At 36.6% G+C, this 8,346-nt stretch overlaps 1 long non-coding RNA gene across 3 annotated transcripts; it reads right to left on the reverse strand.

Moving 5' to 3' along the window:
- Positions 1-1,441: 1,441 nt before the first annotated feature.
- Positions 1,442-8,075, reverse strand: LOC110785955 (uncharacterized). 3 transcript variants are annotated; one of them, XR_008930490.1, is made up of 6 exons: positions 7,984-8,075; positions 6,611-6,674; positions 6,282-6,521; positions 5,638-5,782; positions 4,322-4,409; positions 1,442-1,706 (listed from the first exon to the last, which is right to left on the reverse strand). It is a non-coding gene; the product is annotated as an uncharacterized lncRNA (long non-coding RNA). The 3 variants fall into 3 exon arrangements; XR_008930489.1 differs by lacking the exon at positions 7,984-8,075 and adding an exon at positions 5,888-5,989 and having other exon boundaries at positions 6,611-7,496; XR_008930488.1 differs by lacking the exon at positions 7,984-8,075 and having other exon boundaries at positions 6,611-7,496.
- Positions 8,076-8,346: the final 271 nt, after the last annotated feature.

The following is an 8,346-nucleotide window of genomic DNA, read 5'->3' on the forward strand; positions in this document are numbered from 1 at the left end:
ACCCTTGTTAGATAGGCCTCTAGGATTCCCGTACTGGGCATTGTGAATGGCCATCTCCTCGATCACCTCCATAGCTCTAGATACAGGAAGTTGCATAGACCTCCCACTTTCAGCAGAATCCAAAATGAGCCTAAAACTAATCATTACCCATACCATTATAAAACTATTGAACCAAGAACCAAGGTTGTAGACCATGGTGCAGACACTTTCTCTGTAGTTCCTTAAACCTCTCCCCTACCTCAAATAAACTCTCATCTACCAGTTGTGTGATAGAAATAATTAGGCTCCTCAAACGGGTTGTCTTCTCAGGTGGGAAGTACTTCACATAGAAAGCAAGAGCCAAAGATTCCCAGTCTGTAATTTTCATTGCTGCTCGATTAACCCATTAATCCATAGCTTTGGTTTTCCGCTTAGAGAAAACAGGAAAAGCATTTCCATGGTTTTCTCTGGAGTTACATTCTTCTGCTTAATGGTAGAACACTACTGAACAAATGAATGAATATGAAGATTAGGGTCTTCACCCTTTTCCCCACCAAATTAATGTCTTTTGATCGTAATTATCAAAGCAGGCTCGAATTTAAAGCTTTCATCAACAATACTAGGCATGATTGCCTTAGGTAGCACAGACAGACTTGGCTTAGAGTAGTCCGTAAGCCTTGGCTCAACTGATTCGTCACCCATCTCTGAAATTGTATCTGTATCTGTACTAAAAATATCCCCAACAATATGATCAGAATCAGAGTAATTCCCACACTGTACGATAAAGTTTCTTCGCCTACGAAAGGTCCTTTCAGTTTCAGGATCAAACGGAGTAAGATTACTAATACCTACGGACCTAGGCATAGACAAAGAAACTAGAAACGAGTGTGAGATCCAATCTCAAGGAACGGGGGTTCCTTGAGAAGTAACAAACAATAATCTAGAACAAACAATTAATAACCGATAAATTAAATCAGTTCCCCGGCAACGACGCAAAAATTTGACAGGCTAACACTAGTGGAAAAACTACCTGTTGAGGGGGGCATTTTGGGCTTATTGAGGCGAACATTGCCCGCTTCGACAGACGGGGCTTCAACAGCTCACTGAGCTGTTGAGGCGGGCTTTGTTCGCCTCAACAGGCACTCTGTTGAGGCGGGCTTTCAAAAGTGAGCCTCAACAGCCCTAAACCAAAGGGGAAAAAAAGGACCTGTTGTGGGGGGCATTTCAAAAGCCCGCCTCAACAGACACCTCTGTTGAGGCTCACTTCTTAAAAGCCCCCCACAACAGACCTGTATTCTTGGCACCATAATTCATATGTTGTTGAGGCGTACATTAAAAGCCCCCTTCAACAACATTAATTTTTTTTTCCAAATTCTTTTAAAATATAAAATAGGTAGCAATACCTAAATCTAGATATATACTCCATTGAGTATTGAAACCTGTACACCAATCAATACCAGAATAGCAAAGGTATGAATCTGCTTATTTTTAATAAATAAATCATTACATTAACTTCATTTATAGTAACCCAAGCGTATAGTACGTACGTTTGCAATTTTAAACACCTAGCTAGTCTAACAAATTACAACTAATATTAACAAATAAAGACAAAAGGCTAGAGAGCTAGTCTAACAAATTTCTCTAATCCGGCCACTTAGCTCCCTTTAGATCATGCATTATAAACCTTAATTAAGGCAGTGTTGAATTTCTTCCAATCGACTCGATCCCTGCAAGATGGAAGGAAAATATACATGAGTACCAAAGTTTACACTCACGATATTATCTTTACATTCCACTGAAGCATAAAAACATATAGTTGCAGACTATAGAGATAATTAAGTTGTTGAAAACCATGCAGCTAAACATGTACTTCTAATTGCTCTGTGAGCATTCAAGTGTCCACGAAAGCTGATGCCTGTCAAACCATGATTAATTAGTTGGTGGAACAGCTCTAATTTAGACAGATCTAATGCATATTAATCATGTAATAAGAATCAAATGAGTCGTTAGGTTCTGTAGTTCAAAGTTGATAGCGGAAATGTCATTTTAGCTCTAAACATGACCTATAACGACATAATGAGCCTTAAATGTGCATAAATAGATTCGAATGAGTTTTAGCTAGTTAAAAATATGCATATTAGTCATGTAATAAGAATCAAATGAGTCCTTAGGTTCTTTAGTTCAAAGTTGGGAGCGGAAATGTCATTTTAGCTCTAAATATGACCTATAACGACCCAATGAGCCTTCAATGTCATACATAGATTGGAATGAGTTTTAGAAAGGTAAAAATATGCATACTAATCAGTTAATAAGAATTAAATGAATCCTTAGGTTTTTTACTTCAAAGTTGGGAGCGGAAATGTCAGTTTAGCTCTAAATATGACCTATAACGACTCAATGAGCCTTAAAATGTGCATACGTAGATTGGAATGAGTTTTATAAAGTTAAAAATATGCATAATAATCATGAAATAAGAACTAAATAAGTCCTTAGGTTCTTTTGTTCAAAGTTGAGAGCGGAAATGTCATTTTAGCTCTAAACATGACCTATAACAACCCAATGAGCCTTAAATGTGCATAAATAGATTCGAATGAGTTTTAGAAAGTTAAAAATATGCATATTAATAATGTAATAAGAATCAAATGAGTCCTTAGGTTCTTTAGTTCAAGGTTGGGAGCGGAAATGTCATTTTAGCTCTAAATATGACCTATAACGACTCAATGAGCCTTAGAATGTGCATATGTAGATTGGAATGAGTTTTATAAAGTTAAAAATATGCATATTAATCTTGTAATAAGAATCAAATAAGTCCTTAGGTTCTTTAGTTCAAATTTGAGAGCGGAAATGTCATTTTAGCTCTAAACATGACCTATAACGACCTAATGAGCCTTAAATGTGCATAAATATATTCGAATGAGTTTTAGAAAGTTAAAAGTATGCATATTAGTCATGTAATAAGAATCAAACGAGTCCTTAGGTTCTTTAGTTCAAAGTTGGGTGCGGAAATGTCATTTTAGCTCTGAATATGACCTATAACGACTCAATGAGCCTTAGAATGTGCATATGTAGATTGGAATGAGTTTTATAAAGTTAAAAATATGCATATTAATCTTGTAATAAGAATCAAATAAGTCCTTAGGTTCTTTAGTTCAAATTTGAGAGCGGAAATGTCATTTTAGCTCTAAACATGACCTATAACGACCTAATGAGCCTTAAATGTGCATAAATATATTCGAATGAGTTTTAGAAAGTTAAAAGTATGCATATTAGTCATGTAATAAGAATCAAACGAGTCCTTAGGTTCTTTAGTTCAAAGTTGGGTGCGGAAATGTCATTTTAGCTCTGAATATGACCTATAACGACCCAATGAGCCTTAAATGTGCATACGTAGATTAGAATGAGTTTTAGAAAGGTAAAAATATGCATATTAATCATGTAATAAGAATCAAATGAGTCCTTAGGTTCTTTAGTTCAAAGTTGGGAGCGGAAATGTCAGTTTAGCCTAAATATGACCTATAACGACCCAATGAGCCTTAAATGTGCATACGTAGATTCGAATGAGTTTTAGAAAGTTAAAACTATGCATATTAGTCATGTAATAAGAATCAAATGAGTCCTTAGGTTCTTTAGTTCAAAGTTGGGAGCGGAAATGTCATTTTAGCCTAAATATGACCTATAACGATCCTATGAGCCTTAAATGTCATACGTAGAGTCGAATGAGTTTTAGAAAGTTAAAACTATGCATATTAGTCATGTAATAAGAATCAAATGAGTCCTTAGCTTCTTTAGTTCAAAGTTGGGAGCGGAAATGTCATTTTAGCCTAAATATGACCTATAACGATCCTATGAGCCTTAAATGTCATTTTAGATCATATGCAATTAGAGCCGAAAACCTGCCACTCTTGTTTACAGGTGGTGCAGGTCAAGAGAAGGGGCTAATCAATTTAAAGAAAGTGGAAGAAGCTTACAGAAGACATAGGACGAACATATTCAGCATATGCTTACTTTTTGGAAGCATAAATATTGTTTCCTGGTGTACTTGTTACTATGTTTTAAAGCTGACTTTAGAGAGAGAGTTCAATAAGTGATTCCAAAGAAAGAAAATTAGGAAAGGAAATGAGCGGTTCTGGTTCGTACATTCAGAAAACTTAAAGTGACTAACAGATAATCTATCAACCAAAATTTGATGATGATATATATGAAACCCGAAGTTTCTCATACTTCCTTGGACTGACTGTGCTGTGAAATTGCTAAAGTTAAAGACAATAACGAGCTAAGTGAATAGATTCCTCACTGTAACAACAATCTGTTCTAGCTAGTTCTAATCAGGAAGTGTCCTTACCTTGATGTCTGGATGAGTTAAAATATACTCTCCAAGGAGATGGATCTAGAGTGAAACCATTAACACCGCTTCCAGTACTCAAAACAAGCTGTAAAAACAACAAAAACTGTGATGTTTTAACCACCTCAATAAAGAAATAAATTAGAAAAAAGAAAGAAAACAGGAGGAGGCTGCCACATAATTTGATTTCTACAATTTTGCAAATTCAAACAGATAAAACAATTCAACACAATGACGGACCAAGCAAGTACGAAGGAAACAGTTAGCACACAAAATGATAATATTTTTTTCCTTGATTTGTTGCCATAGTTTACCAATCTGCTATAGTTAGCACCACAATACGTGGGCATAGATCACCGACAGTATATCTTAAGATCAGCTGAGGCCAACCTGAACTTATCGAAAAATGGACTATATTAGTGTTAAGTTAAACTGAACTAATTGGAATTCAACTGAGCAAAAGTGAAATTCTAAAGACCGTTACCACTACGGCACTACCTGACAAGCAGAATTGTAGCAGTTATTAATGGTTGTAAACAGCCAAGTAGTATAAGTAGAGGTGGAGAGGAAAGAGAAAGTTATTCAAAAAATTATAGAGAGTTAAAGAGACTTGTCACCTAATCAATCGAATTCCCCTTCTCCTATTTGTTTTGTTCAAAGTTGAGGCACGCAGATCAGTGCACAGAACTGCACAGTTCTGATCTGAGTTAAAGAGCCAATCAACCGAATTCCCCTTCTCCTATTTGTTTTGTTCTTGGTCTCGTTGTTTAGCCTTGTATTTGGGTGTTGCTACCGTGGTTCTTGTGTCTGCAGGAGAGAGTAAAGCTAGGGCTTTACACATTCTCAATCCAGAACAAGGGGAGTTTCTTTCAGATAAAATGGGTTAGAAAAAACATTCTCATCAATCTCTTCATTGCTCTCAGTTCTTCACCTATCCTATATATTGATTTCAGAGTTCAAACATTTGGAATTTCCTGAACACAACTTGTATTAAATGGCCTTTGCATGTCAGACTCAAAAACGGCTTGTAGCATAATATTCATACACATCAATAGATTTATGATAAGGTCAATTATTCACAGCAGCATATTAGTATTCACAGCAGCAGCAAGACCAGCAGATTAGTATTCAAAGCAATAAATTAGCAACATATCAGTAAATCACAACAGCAGCAGCAAGACCAGCATATTAGTATTCAGTAGCAAGACCAGCAGATCAGTATTCACAGCAGCAGCAAGACCAACAGATTAGTATTCAAAGCAATAAATTAGCAAATCCAGCAGACTTGTAATTATGGAAAAATTAAAGAACTTTACCAAATCCATGAAGATATAAACGCTTCCATCTTTGTGTCTAAACAACCTAAGTAAATAAATACTCGGTTGTAAAAAACTTAGCCCATTGCTCACGAACCACATCTATTTCCTCATCGGTATAAGGCGCATTTCTTGGAGTGTAAGCCTGAAATAAGTAACATGATAAGTAATGCTACTTGTAAATTAAGAATTCTACTACGTACAAGTACTAGTATTAGTAGTTCAACTAACATATGGTAAAAGAACGAACATTATCTAACCGCTCATCAGAGTTATGGTGTAACGTGACTATTTCATGCATGAACTTCATAATGTAATAGCCACACTCGCGGGCGCCGACTTGTTGAGCACACTGATTTGGAAACAAATCAAAAATTACATGGGAATGCATGAAATGCATCGTGAGTTCTACGACACTCACGAATCATGAGCATTGAAGCAGACGGTTGGAAAAATCAAAGCAAAAGCCTCTGTTTGGGGAGGGGAGTACATGGGATTTTGTCTTCTTAGGCCAATACGGTGGGGATTCAAAGACAATGCATGCATTCTAATCATGAAATCCCCTGATAGTTTTGCAAGAAAAAAAAGGGTAACAATTAAGAAATATAGACCAAAAACAAAAAACAAGGAATCCCCACACTTACCGTCACTGAGGACCAACACAAAATCACTATCCATAACTGTTGGTATTCTGTGTGCTATCATCACAACTGTGCAGTCCCTGAACTCTGCCCTTATTAGAGTCTGGATAAGATTATCTGTCGCTGTATCAACAGAAGCAGTGGCTTCATCAAGAACAAGTATTCTTGCCTGCTTAAGCAAAGCACGGCCCAATGAAACAAGTTTTCGTTGTCCCACACTCCAATTTTCCCCATTTTCAAGCACTTCATGTAAAGCAAAATAAAATTTGGTGTAAAAAAGGCTAATTATGAATAACAGATCATAGATACTCTCAACGTATATGATTACAGACCTGGTGAATCAAGCTTTTCGCCTCTTTGACGAAGAAGGGCTCCAAGCTGCGATTTATCAAGTGCCTGCACCAGATAAAACATGTATTTAGAATAGCACACAAGTATATAAAGTTTCAGATTCCTCGAGATTCTGCTTCATGATATACAGCTATGTAGGAAGATACTATAATGGACCTAGAAATGAAATTAAACAGTGAGCTGAAAAAGGATACACACAATATTCAACCAAAAAGAGAACTCGTTGAACCTGGCAATACTAGAACTTGTTGCACTTGTAGTAAAACGCAAACAAAACAGGAATATGTTTTATCTATCTAATCCCAAAAATATGCTTTTGGAAGGAACAATATGCAAGGTTCATCAACAGCCAATGGAAGCAAAGTATTCAATCAATAATTCAGCAATGAAAGTTCCCCTTTTTATCCCCGGTTCAATATTTTTTTCCCGAAGGTCCAAAACTGGCAGTAACTAATGAACAAACTATAGCACATCTTGTTAGGACAGTAGGATGTTTCTATAGAAGGCCACTAAATGAAATGTGTTGATCATTCATTAAGCTTCTGTTGGAAGCTGAAATCTTAGTAAACGGATGCACTATATTTCTATCTTTTGGCATCTTATATATCTGGAAATGTTTCACATATGTATCAGTTAGCAAATGCCTATATACAGTAACCTTACCAACAATACAAGTTACAAGTTTACAACCCAAATCTATAGGTTTTTGTTTGTTGACCTTCTAGCCTATCATATTGTACAATTACTCTAGTGCCTCAAATGAGTCTCGCGCGTAGTCTGTTCTGATGGGTCAGATGTCTGCAGCCTACTAATTCTTGCAGAAACACACTTTTTGCTGATGTCTTATTACTGCGAAATGGTTGTTTCTAATAGATCCTTGACTACAGAGACAACTAACTTAACTACTACTCCGTAAGGGCCAAAGGGGAATTCAGCTAGATGTTTGATTTAGTTTATTGTAATACAAGAACGTCTGTTTGAAAGTGTCGAAAAAGGGGTAAAATAAAACACCGCTTTGGTTGACCAGAATACTATAGCACAAATTACTGATGAAGCTTCGAAAACTTACCAGGTGGCCTTGCATCTAAATGCTTTAGTAAACTAACCTATTTTGAACTAGAAAAACCACAAATATCAAAACCTATTTTGTAATTGAACTAGAAAAACCACAAATATCAAACCCTATTTTGTAACTGAACTAGAAAAACCACAAATATCAAACCCTATTTTGTAAATTCATCTAATATTGGAACATTAGCCTAAATTCTCTGCATAATCAACTCATTATGCTCAACTAATTGAAGGAAAACTGAATTTTAAGACCAAGCAAAACAAGAATCAATTATAAACTAACCTTGACAGATTGCGTGAAACAAAGTCGGAGATAGGAAAGACGACGGTCGGGGGCAACTACGTACTATGGAAGAGGAGGCGAGGAAGGTGGTGGTGGTGGTGGTGGTGGAGCCGCGCGGTGAGGAGCGGTGCGAACTCGCCGGTGATGCGTTGGAATAGAGATTTGAAAGGATTCTAAAATCTTATCTGTTTGGCGGTCATAGCGTTGTACGTGTTTTAAGTGTTTAAAATTTTGTGAAGACCTGTTGAAGCGAACAAAGGGAAGCCCGCCCCTTTAGACGGGTGTCTATTGAGGCGGGCAAATAAAAGCCCCCTTCAACTGGCTCTATAGAAGCGAATACCACAAAAGCCCGCCCCAACCTGT

The sequence above is a fragment of the Spinacia oleracea genome, chromosome 3 (assembly GCF_020520425.1).
Source record: "Spinacia oleracea cultivar Varoflay chromosome 3, BTI_SOV_V1, whole genome shotgun sequence".
NCBI lineage: Eukaryota > Viridiplantae > Streptophyta > Magnoliopsida > Caryophyllales > Amaranthaceae > Spinacia > Spinacia oleracea.